This window comes from Trichechus manatus, unplaced genomic scaffold, assembly GCF_000243295.1.
Source record: "Trichechus manatus latirostris isolate Lorelei unplaced genomic scaffold, TriManLat1.0 scaffold00246, whole genome shotgun sequence".
In the NCBI taxonomy this organism is placed as follows: Eukaryota; Metazoa; Chordata; class Mammalia; order Sirenia; family Trichechidae; genus Trichechus; species Trichechus manatus.
Window position 1 is genome coordinate 2,428,199 of NW_004444182.1, and position 13,327 is coordinate 2,441,525.

Here is a 13,327-nt window from a genome sequence, read left to right on the forward strand (position 1 = left end):
AAGACCCCAGACACCACTCACCAAAGTAGGATGCGGAACATTTTCTTAATAAGCTTTGTTATGCCAATTGACCTAGATGTCCCCTGAAAGCATGGTTCCCAGACCCCTACCCCTGCTACTCTGTCTCTCAAAGTATTTGATTGTATTCAGGAAACTTCTTAGCTTTGGTTTAGTCCAGTTGACAAGGCTGTAATCTTTACGGAAGTACGGAAGCAGACTGCCACTTCTTTCTCCTGTGGAGCCACTGAGTGGGTTACAACCACTGACTTTTTGGTTAGCAGCCAAGTACTTAACCACTGCATCACTGGGGCTCCTCATGGGAGCAATTTACAACTCTACAAATTTTAGACAACTGATAGTGATGCAAAATAATTTTTGTCTCTAAACATGCAAACGATTTCCTGCCCAGTAGAGGTCCAAACGACTTCCCTCCCCCACTGTAAAAGAATGTAATTTGGCCTCCATTTGTACATTCATTTCCATATTCCTGATCTATAAATATGTCTGTTCTTTGGATTCCCTTTTGAACCAGTTATGACATTTGCCTGGTACCTCACTGCAATGCATGTTTATTTTTATATCCGTATGAAGTCATTCTTTAAAAATTGTCTCTTTTAACAGTAATCCAAAAAGACCAAATCCACAGCTGTCAAGTCAATTCCAACTCATAGCGACCCCGTAGGGTTTCAGAGGCTGTAAATCTCTACAGAAGCAGACCGCCACATCTTTCTCCCGTGAAGCCGCTGCTGGTTTCGAATCACCAACCTTTTGATTAGCAGCTGATCGCTTTAACCACTGGGCCAGCAGCACTCAGTAAAAAAGAAATATATTACTTTTATTTATTTATTGAACAAATAAATACACTGATTTTTATATCCTAAATTAAACCTCTCTCTGACATTCATCCTATCTCAAACGTGATCATGATGATAACTTGCCTGAGGGTGGATGTAGGTCAGGAACAGAAAATACAACTATAGTTTCCTACCTACTTTGTGACCCTGAAAACAAATGAAGCATTCATGAAACTAACTGCTAAATTTTGCCATTTATACCCTTTACACTCTGAATGTTAAAATGTGCTTAATCTCAAAAAGTCAACCGTTTCATTCCATCACGTCTTGACCAGGCTTGCTTTCTTGCAGACCCAAGTAATCATCTGTAGCTTTAAAATCAGTAGCAATAGTAATCCAAATATCTTAAGCTTTATTAATCTTAATTTTTATAAACAATAAAACAGTAAAGTATATTATTGTGGACTTGAGTTACTGTAAGTGTGCAATTCTCACACTTATAATGAAAAGTGTATAACACAAAGACCTTTCATATTTAGTCTTTATGAAAAGGCTTGGATTTTAATCATCTAAAGCTGTTTTTACTGAAAATGAGTTTTAAACTTTAGCACACCAATTAATATCCTTTTCTTCACTTGTCTCTGTGATTTCAAGTTAGTTGACTCAACATCACTTAAATTATCTACTTCTCTAAGTCTAAAACAAAGGCTAGAAACTATTTATAAAAGTAATTTGAAAATGGTTAGAGTGAGAAACTAGAAATATTAGTATAAACTAGTTGTCACTGAATTGATTCCAACTCGTAGTGACCCCATGTATGTCGGAGTAGAACTGTGCACCACAGGGTTTTCAGTAGCTCATTTTTCAGAAGTAGATCACTAGACTTTTATTCAGCAGCACCTCTTGGTGTACTCAAACCTGGAACCTTTCGATTAGCAGCTGAATGCATTAACCAGTTGCAAAACCCAAAGGCTTCAAGCAGTGCTATAAAGCTGTCTAAATTAGGCTTGCCTACCCCATTAGGTTTACTTGGAAGTTTGATATCATTGGGCTCAACTAGTCTTACTCTTATAAGACTGAAGACAAGAGAGTTAAGATCTAAACGTATTAGCAGAAAATAAATGCCTATGCTGGAATTACTCATATATACTTACACATATACGGTTTTTTTTTTTTTTTTCTCATCAATATTCCTCATTATTTATTTAAATGAAACATCACACAGCCATAAAAGAAGATAAAAAGAAAATAATTTTCAGGGTTAAAATGTTACTTTCCTACCTACAAACTCTGCTTTCTCATTATGACCTTTTAATTGATTCTCCTTCAATCTAACAGAGGTAAAAAGAATAGATTGATAATAAATCCCACAGAGAATCTACACATGCAAGCAACCCATGTAGATAAAGCTGCAATGCCACAAAGATATTGCCGTTATTAATGAGGCACTATTAATAGATTTCACTAAACTGGAGAAAACAATGAGCAAGGATGTTAGGAGGCTGACCTCTGCAACTGGAAGACGACTAAGTTAGTTATATTTTGTTTTAAAAATATTCTATTGAAAGGAAACCAGATATCTCGGGGCTACATTTAAATTAAGGAGTCCTGGTGGCACAGCGGTTAAGCACTTGGCTGCTAACGGAAAGGTCAGCAGTTGGACTCCACCAGCCTCAGTCTCTGAAAAGAACACGACAGATTAAAGTAAGCACAGGGTTTTATTGCTAAATTCTGTACAGATACTGAAAAGATGATTTCCCTCTGGTATGTCATCCTGAGACCAGTGTATTTTTAGTGATCTCATATTAATAACAAATTACATCCTCAGACCATGAAGAAAACAAGAGTGCCTTAATATTATTATTTACATACCTTGAGATTGATAACGAGTTTCATTTATAAGAATTCAGATTTTATTAATTAGGTGCTCTATATAAGGAGCACTGATTGCATGATGATTAAGCACTTGGCTGCTAACAAAAGGTCAGCAGTTCAAACCCATCAGTGGCTCCTCGGGGGAAAAAAAACCTGATGATCTCCCCGAAAGATTACAGCCTAGAAAACCCTATGGGGCAGTTGTACTCTGTCCTATAGGGTCGTTATGAGTCAGAATTGACTCGACGGCACACAACAACAACAGCATATATAAGATATTTTAAGATAAAATTACCCCTTTTATCTCTGAACTCCTATAAAGAGCTCCATGATTGAAGAAAAGAGGAAAGAATCATATGGAGCTAGACTCTAATAGTGTACAAGAAATATCCTATCTAGCCCTGCATATCTTTTACAAAATGTATGTTTATGTAAAAATATTTTAAAAGTTGCCCCCCAAATAACACCTATATGCCCTTTCTACATACAATGAAACCCACCTTCGAAAATATTGTTTTCCATAAGTGGCTGAATGCAATGCATTATTTATCTCGAAGAGAAAGAAATCTTAAACTGGGTAATTCCCTATATCCCTGAATCTCTGAAAGCATAATGCCAGCAAAAGGTACACAAAGACTTTTTTTGGTAGGGTGGTGATCTGATAAATCAAAAGTAATGCTACTGTTGGCCACCAGGACGACAGAATCGAAAGGACTACAAATAAGTGGTCTTTACAATAACTGTGTCATTAGAATGCTGTTTGAATGCTTAAATAGCCTTTCCTTTTCTCTGACAGAACAATTTCAGAACCTCTCACCTGCACATACATCATTTTGCCCTTGTTAGAACTTTTCACATGCATCAAATCTCTGAAGCCTCTCCCAATCTCTTTGATCAGGAAAATCAGACTCAAGCATAGTAGAAACCACTTGTTCATTTTTCATAGGAGGTATAAACAAATCAACATTTCATGAGGTCAGTTATAATCTCCTAAAATGCTACATCCATCATATTGAAAAGGGTACATTAAGCCTTGTAGTTCTCTTTCTCTAAAATTAGACCTTTTTTTTTCATTCACTAAAATTATCACAGGAGTCAAGAGTTGAAGTAAAGTTCTTGAGTAACATATTGTCTGAGGAAGGGTTTTCCAGGGATACTTATCATTTTCTTGACACCTCATTAAGAACTGTTATGTAAGAATAGGACACAAATGTCCTGCATGCTTGGGGCTAATTCACTATTGAAGGTAAACACACAACAAAATTAAAGGGCAGTAGTTATTTTCTGATAAATTTTACCAATGACTTCAGCAATAAAATAATTTCTAGACAACTTTTGAAATCAAATTAAGGGTCACTGAAGTTGCAGAAAAAAAGAAAAAGAGAGTTCCTAGATGGGAGAAGCACTCAGCACAGATTGGGACAAACCCAAGGACTATTGTGTCCTCAGTTACTACATTATAGCCTGGCGATGCAACAGTTCATTTACAAGGAATATATTACAGGAGGCTGTTTTAAAAGATCCAAATGATAAATATTCCCATCCTGTTGTTTTTACAATAAATGTCTTACTGTAATAATGGAAATTACAGTCTTCACCTCAAAAACTTCTGGAAAAATCAGCCATCACAAGCTTTTAAAACCATTTCTCTATTCCTTATGGATTTCTTTTCCCTCAAAATTCACTTTATTAAACATCTGATCAGTTTTAAAATGTTAGAAATAGTGTTTTTCAAACACATGTGTGAGGAATGATATGCATTTTTAATAATGAAGATATGCTCATGTTCAATATTTTTATTTTCTTTATGAAGACAAATCCTCAACTGAACCAATAAGCAACATCATGATAAAAGGAGAAAATATTTAAGTTATCAAGGATTTCATTTTACTTGGATCCACAATCAATGCCCATGGAAGCAGCAGTCAAGAAATCAAATGATAGTATTGACTATGCAAAGAAGGAACTCCGTTTCTACTATAACATTCAAACTTTTTTAGAATATGAAATCATTAACTCATTGGTAAACAGCTTTTAGTTAACTACCGAATATTAATTATCAAACAGTAATAACAGCTAGCACCCACATTGCTAGAAAATTCTCTTTAAGAACTACAGTATTTTACACAACATTTGATTCAAGTTAATTTTGTGGTAAATTTGCACAGGAGAATATTAATATGTAAATATTTAGAAGTATAAATGTAATACTTAAGAAGTTACTGTTAGCCTTTTGCACTTGAAAAGTGAAAGCACATGAACTATTTCACATTCATTCCTACTGAAGGCTGTAGTCTTTGATCTTCATCAGTTAGTGTTTTAAGTCCTCTTCACTTTTAGCAAGCAAGGTTTTGTTGTCTGCATACCAAAGGTCATTAATGAGTCCTCCTCCAACCCTGATGCCATGTTCTTCTTCATATAGTCCAGTTTCCTGGATTATTTTACCATCATGCAAATTGAATAAATATGGTGAAAAGATACAACCCTGACGTACACCTTTTCCAATTTTAAACCATGGAATATTCCCTTGTTCTGTTCGAACGACTGCCTCTTGGTCTATGTACAGGTTCCACATGAGCACAATTAAGTGTTCTGGAATTCCCAGTCTTCACAATGTTATCCATAATTTGTTATGATTCACACAGTCTAATGCCTTTGCATAGTCAATAAAACACCGGTAAACAACTTTCTGCTCTTCTCTTGGCTTTCAGCCAAGATCATCTGACATCAGAAATGATATCCCTCATTCCATATCCTCTTCTGAATCCAACTTGAGTTTCTGGTACTTCCCTGTGGATGTACTGCTGCAACTCCTTCTGAATTATCTTCATCAAAAATTTACTTGCATGTGATTTTAATGATATTGTTTAATAATTTCCACATTCTGTTGGATCACATTTTTTTGGAATGGGCACAAATATGGATCTCTTCCAGTTGGTTGGCCAGGTAGCTGTCTTCCAAATTTCTTGGCATAGGCGAGTGAGCACCTCCAGTGCTGCCTCTGTTTGTTGAAACATCTCAACTGGAATTCCATCAATTTCTGGAGCTTTGTTTTTTGCCAATGCCTTCAGTACAGCTTGAACTTCTTCCTTCAATACCATCGGTTCTTGATCATATGCTAGCTACTGAAATTACTGAACTTTGTTCAATTCTTTTTGGTACAGTGATTCTGTGTATTCCTTCCATCTTCTTTTGATGTTTCCTTAGTCATTCAATATTTTGCCCATAGAATCCTTCAAAATTGCAACTCAAGGCTTGAAATTTTCTTCAGTTCTTTCAGCTTTAGAAATGCTGAGTGTGTTTTTCCCCTTTGGTTTTCTAACTCCAGGTCTTTGCACATTTCATAATAATTCTTTACTTTGTCTTCTCGAGCTGCCCTTTGAAATTTTCCATTCAGCTCTTTTACTTCACCTTTTCTTCCATATGCTTTAGCTACTCTAGTTCAAGGGCAAGTTTCAAAGTTGCTTCTGACATCCATTATTTCTTGTCTTTTTAATGACCTTTTGCTTTCTTCATGTATGATGTCCTTGATGTCATCCCACAACTCATCCGGTCTTCAGTCATTGGTGTTCAATGCTTCAAATCTTTTCTTGAGATGGTCTCTAAATTTAGGTGTGATATACTCAGAATCATGCTTTGGCTCTCAAGGACTTGTTTTGATTTTCTTCAGCTTCAACTTGCACTTGCATATGAGCAATTAATGGTCTATTCCCCGGTCAGCTCCTGACCTTGTTCTGACTGATGATATTGCTTCTCGATTGTCTCTTTCCATAGATGTAGTCGATTTGATTCCTGTATATTCCATCTGGTGAAGTCCATGTGTATAGTTGCTGTTTATGTTGTTGAAAAAAAGTATTTCCATTGAATAGGTCACTGATCTTGCAAAATTCTATCATTTGATCTTCAGTGTTGTTTCTAATATGCAAAAGCAAAACTGATGATCCTCTTTTTCCTAAAAATTCTCTATTCATTATATAAAGTGTTATAAGAAATGAATTTTAAAAGCTCTGTGGTGTAACATTATCCATTCATTTATGGTTATGAAATACTTACTGAAATTCCAGATAAGTTTCAGCCTTACATTTTCTCAGACCGCTCTCCAACTAGGAGCTTGCTGTATTTATTTGGTGAAAGAGGTCTCCTGGCCTGGCAACATTTGGCATTCTGCTTCTGTGGCTTTCTGTCTCGATCTCTTGAATCATGTAGTATGTATTTGTATGTGGCTTCTTCCCCTTACCATTATGTTTGTGAAACACATCCATGACTTCGAGTGCAGCAGCAGTATATTTTTTTCCATTACTGCATAGTATTCCACTGGGTGAATACATCACAATTTATTTATGCTTTTTGGTATTGGTGAGCACTTAAGTTGTTTCCAATTATTTTTTGTTGTTGATGTAGATAGTGCTACCATTAAGAATATATGGTACACACATGTGTACAGTGCTACTGGGAACATACCCAGGAATAGAATTGCTGCTAATATGGTAGGCCTGTGATCTACATTAATGGATACTATCAAATCGTTTTCTAAAATGATTGTAACAATTTATATTGCAACTATTAGGTACAGCCGTTCCAGGTGTTCAACTTTCTTTACAACACTTGGCATCTTAGGCTTTAATTTTAGCCATTTTGAACACTGGTATCTAATCAGAATTTACATTCTCCCAGAGTACTAAAGAGATTGAGCACCTTTTTACATGCTTAATAGATGTTTGAATCCCTCCTTTTGGAAAGTCATGTTCAAGTATTATGTCTATTCCGGGAGTAGTGGGGGAGGTTGGCATTTGTCTTTTTCCTATTTATTTATAGATACTATTTAGGTTCCTGGTCTATCATACGTATTGCAAAAATAGAGTCTTCTCTGCTTTGCATTTTCACTCATCACTTTGATGAACTGAAGTTTTTCTTTTTAATGTACTATAATTCTTCAATGATTTTCTTTATGATTAGGTTGATTTTTCCCCCAAAGATAGACATATATTCATTTGAAGTGCCCTGAATTTTTTCTATACTGACCGTTCATTTCTGCCTCTGCATCTCAGGGGATTCCCACAGTTTACTGTGTGTGGGGGTGGGTGGGTGCAAACAGTGGCCTTTAATACTGAGAAAGACCATGCAGACTGACAGGATAGGACTGAATTTCAGAGCATGGTGCTGAGTCAGCCACTCACAGGGCCTTTAAACCTGATTCAGTAACAGAATAAATCAATATATTTACATTTACATTTTCCCTGGAAACCCAGGGCAGTCTAGGGCCATCTCTCCTTCCTTCCTCTCTTCCTACCGCCTTCTCACCTTTTTTCACTTCCTCAGTTATTCCCTACCTTCTCCTTGTCTCTCCTTCCCTCTCTATTCCACCTCTTTTTCTTCTTTTCCTGTTACCTGCCACCCATTCCTTTATTTCTTCTCCATTTTCTCCTCATTCTCCCTACCATCTACTCATTTACTCCTCCAAGCCCCATCACCTATTTCTCCCCTGCCCAGCCCCTCAGCCCTGCCTCCCTCAAGCCCAGCATCCAGGCTCAGAGTAGAGGCAGAAAAGGGTCCTCAGCCCAGGAAGCACTTGTTGGTGTCCTTCTTGTCACAGGTTTTCATGTCAGTGCTGGGGGGCTTGTTGTTATTTCCCCATCTCTGGGCTCCTGACTTGAGCAAGATGTCCTAGGCCAGGAAACTGAAGGCCTCATCCTCATTCATACTGGATTTGGCGCTTGTTTCAAAAAATCTGATTACATGCTCCCGAGCCAACTTATCAGCCTGCTCCTTCTGCACCTTCCTCCTGGCCTCCATGTCACACTTGTTCCCAGCGAGAGGCACTTCATCCAAACTGAAGCAGTCTCTTTGATATTCTTCATCTAATTCTGAATATTCTCAAAGGATTTCTCATCTGTGTTGTGATATACTAGGATAATACTTGAATTGCTCTTGGCCAGCTCTGTCCCAGACTTGCAGTTTGAACTTCTTTGCCTCTATGTCCCCAGTGCAGATCTTGAAGTCAATTCCGATGGTGGAGAAGTATTGTTGGAATTGTCTTCTGCAAAGAGAATGATCAGACAAGTTTCGCCCACCCCTGAGTCTCGATCAGCAACAACTTGAAGAGGTGGTTGTAGGCTTTGACCACGGCAGACACTTCCTATGGTTTATTTTTGCTGTTTTATTTCTTGGATTTATGCTTTCTCTTTATAGTTTCTCCAGTTCTGATTCTGAGAGAAGAAGCAGACAGGCTTGCTAATTAGTCATCCTGGCAGAAAGTTTAATAAACAACAACATTCATTGAAATAAATATAAAGCATTTATTGGACATCTATTAATCTATTATATGTTAAGTACTACAGATAAATTATGAAGACATACCTTTATTTTAAGACATGTCTTCATATCAATCTGTGTATGGAGAAAGATATATAAACAGGTAAAATAAAGACAATGATAAGAAATGTAATAAAGCTATCTATATGTGTGTAGGACTTCAGAAGAAAATCACTTAGCCAAGCTTTGTTGAGGATGGCATATTAGAAAAGAACTTCTGGAAAACAAGATTCCTCCTGATGTTAGACTTGTTGGTTCTTCCTGATATTGCTTCAAGCTGAAGAACACAATGGGGAGACAGGTGGGCAGTTGACTTGAGTTGCCACATACAAAGCCAGTACAGAAAACCTAAGCCCCGAAACATAAACTATTTGGCTTAATTGCTTTCATTTCTACTAAGTAGAAATGCATTTTTGACATATATAATTAGCCTAACTGTATGAAGAACCAATAGGAGTTACATTACAGAAAATAAGAACTACTTAACTTCTAAATAATCACATATTTATTTAATATACTCACTAAACTGAGGTAATTAGACAAATCTTTGGAAATTCTATCCAGTTTGACTTTCTCTGAAACATCTGACCATTATGCATATTTTTATTGTTTGTGTTGTTTCATGAATTATGTGACAGCATAATGGAGTTTCACTGATGTTCACCTGATAATAGAACAAAAGATGAGAGAGGCAGAAGGGGAGGAATGTCCTATTAGAACTCCTATAAGAGTTGAGGCTGTGATTTAGGGAATCTAATTGATAATAATGATCCATTATACCCCAAAAGTAAGAGCTACCAATCAGTAACCCATTTACTCCTAAAGATTCTTTTTTGAGTACTTAGAAATACTCCCCTACTCTTAGTAAAGCGATCCAAAACACAAATTGTATTCTATCAGGTGGCTTATTACTGCAGCCTTTTCTCCAGTTTGCTTTCATCCAGAATATCTCTTAATGACTATAAATTCCAAGGAAATCATGAAATTTTAAAGAACTATGTTGTATTTTAATATATCTAGCTGTCTTACAAGCATAGTTAAATATTATAATCTTTCGATTTTCAATTGTAAGGAACACAATAAGCAATCGAAAACTATCTCAGTGATTAAGATGAAAGGCTGAAAGACGTTCCTTCAGAAGGACAAAAACTGCTAGAAATATGGTTGTGAACTTCTCCACTTTAGAAACAAAAATTGGATTTGAAAAGACATCAAAACATATATGAACACACCAGGGGTTGATTGTGTTCTCTACAATCTTCAGAAACACATCAAAGAAAATCTAACAAGCAACTTCAAAAGCGTGTTAGTCTCACTGCAAGCTGCAGTTCAGGGAGAAAGGGCCTATTAAAGGCCTTATTGAGGAAAATGACGGTATCTGCAGAGAACACGAGGATATTGACCTACAAACAATTTCTTGAAAAATATCACAAAAAGATAATACAAATTTCACCTAGAAATTGAAATAACACCAAAGTCTACAGGTATAAAAGAGAAACAGGGAATATAAACAGTGAAAGAGGAGAACCAGTTCATAGAAACTGTGTTCATAAAATATATAAAAGAAGAGAGGTTTAATATATATGTTAACAAAAGGAAAAAAAAAATACGAGTATTTAACTTGAACTTTCTGAAATGGAAATAAGATAGAAATAAGTCCAGATTGGGCTATTTTAATTGTGTATATGTATATACACACACACATACATATATATTTATGTGTATATATGTTATATATACACATAAACTCATTTGTCTTTTCTCTGATTTATAGACTAAAAACCTATGAGCATGCTGAGATTTAGAGGAAGCTAGAATCTAGGTCCTTTGTTGATTTTTTTCTTTTTACATTTTTAACAACGAAAGCAGGTATACAACATTTCTGATTATGAAAAGAATGCTCCTTTCAAAAAACTGAAAGAACATACAAGCTATAATAAAAAGTATAAACAGTACCTAACGTTTTATTGGAACTCAGGTGGCACAGTGGTTAACAGTTCAGCTGCTAACCAGAAGGTTGACAGTTCAAATCCACCAGCTGCTCCTTGGAAACCCTGTGAGGCGTTTCTACTCTGTCCTATAGGGTTGTTTTGAGTCAGAATCACTCGATGGCAATGGGTTTGTTTGTTTGTTTGTTTTGGAATATTTTATTGCCCTAACGTTACTACTATTGGCATGTTCCAAAAAAAACAAAAATACTCATTGCCATTGAGTTGATTCCAACTCATACCGATGCTAGAGGACACGGTAGAACTGCCCCCATAGGCTTTCCAAGACTATAAATTTTTACAGAAATAGACTGCCATATCTTTCTACTGCAGAGCAGCTGGTGGATTCAAACCACTGACCTTAGGTTCGCAGCTGAGCACTTTAACCACTGCATCACCAGGGCTCCAATTAGCATGTTAGGGAGCATTTTTTCATGTATAACTTTAAACAAAAATACATTACATACATAATGGGGTAATTTTGTTAATGCTATTGAAGTGCTTTATCTTTCGTTGACAACATGATGGATTGGATGCGATAGTGCCTTTGTCAGATAACTGCTTCAAGATCTAGGAACTCTTCTAAGCTGTCAAGTAGTGTTGCCTGATAATGGTTTACAGCTGAGTCCATTCCCTGGGCTTGCCCTCCTTATGAGGAAACTATTTTGTCCAAGATTTTATGTACTCTACTAGCAAGGGCTTCCCACATTCTGTGACTGTGTGATGTGTATATAAAACTGCTTGGGTCCCTTGCTTCAATTTGGGACATCTCTAAGGGGTCTTCCAGACTGAACACCCCACACTGGATCAACTGAAGACATCTGCTATTATATCGCAGCTCAAAGTTTTTCTCTGTCCAGTTCTTCTTCCTTCACACGTTATAGCTTTTGTTCCTGAGAATAATGCCCAATAAACCACCATCATGCAACTCTCTGACTCAGCGTGTGTTTCCTGGGGAATCCACCCAATAACATTTGGTACCAAGAGCGATCCTGGGAACAGATTCTAAACTGAGATTTTTGAGGCAGATCACCTGCTGGCAGGTGACAGTGAGGACACCATCACTAGTGGTGGAGCATGGATAGCCCTAGGAACAGGGCAGCATAGCCATTGTAAAACTTCACCAGTGGTCAATCGGGGCAGAATCCAGTGGAAGGTATGCTGCAGATGTCTAATATGTCAGGTTTTTGAAAGGTTTGAAGAAACAGAAATTTGCATCAAACGAGTGGTGCTGGAGCACATTGATTCTTTAGAAAAAACAATGAAAGGTCAAGGTTGTTTAATCACCAATTTAAGGCAAACCTAGAAGTCTTCCTTAGCAGCATACAAAGAGATGTTCATCTTCTACAGTTGGAGGGAAGAAAAAGAGGTGGGTCAAGCCCAGGAATTAATAATAGGAATATCAGAGCTCCAGAGAATATTAAATTCTCAGCTTTGGCAAGCTTGCATTGCAAGGTCAGGAGTGTGACTGAGAAGGATTGAGACTCTTAGACATGGAATGGGGCATCACTGCCAACACACCTGAAAACCCTGAATCCCCAAATCTCCTGAAAGTTTGTGCCTTAACAAAAACAGCTCACTCCTCCCTGATAAAGCATGTTCCCCCTTTGCTTAAAGATAACAGAAATCATGTCACTATCCCTTGTCCAGTTTCCAGATCTGAGCCAGTTTTCAGAACCAGAGCCCACCAACTAAAGACAATCTGTACCCCCTGGAAGAAAGATGTTGCAATACCACAGCAAGTATATGTGTTAATAATTCTCTCATTCCTTCCCCAAAAGAATCTGTAAACATTTCCTTGGGCCCATACCCTCAGAAAAGGGTTTGAAGGCTATTGAACATACTGTCCAATTTGACATTGATAACCTGGGACTTGAATTGCTACAGCGGTCTCTGTATGAGAATGTGCATTTAATGGCATAGTATGAGGAATTCTGGCCCAAGTCTTGCTCACAGTGGATCCCAAGGTGCACACACCCATCAAGTGGACATTTTCCTGGTGTATGAAGAAATACTTATAATGGTTTCACTTGAAAAATAAGGAGAATCCCCATGCTTTTTCCTCGGACTGAGAACTCTCACTTAAGAGTTACCACAGTAGAGAAGGTCAAGTAGAATAAAAAATGATAACACATCCTAGGTGGAGGCATTAGTGCCACACTTAAAAACCTAAAGGATGCAAGAAGCAGATGCTGGTGCTCCATTGCAAACTCCACCAGTTACATCTACTTTATCTGATGTAGTATTTTTCTTCAGCAGTTATGCTGCCTCAGGTGTACGCATAAGAGACAAACAGAATATTGGAGGAACTGTTCACAGATTGGAATAAGGAGATTATTACACAAAGCAAGTGGATCC

The 13,327-nt window shown here is 37.1% G+C and overlaps 1 pseudogene; it reads right to left on the bottom strand.

Moving 5' to 3' along the window:
* Nucleotides 1–8,222: 8,222 nt before the first annotated feature.
* On the bottom strand, nt 8,223–9,050 carry LOC101343562 (ras-related protein Rab-13 pseudogene; annotated as a pseudogene).
* Between the last annotated feature and the right edge of the window lie 4,277 nt (nt 9,051–13,327).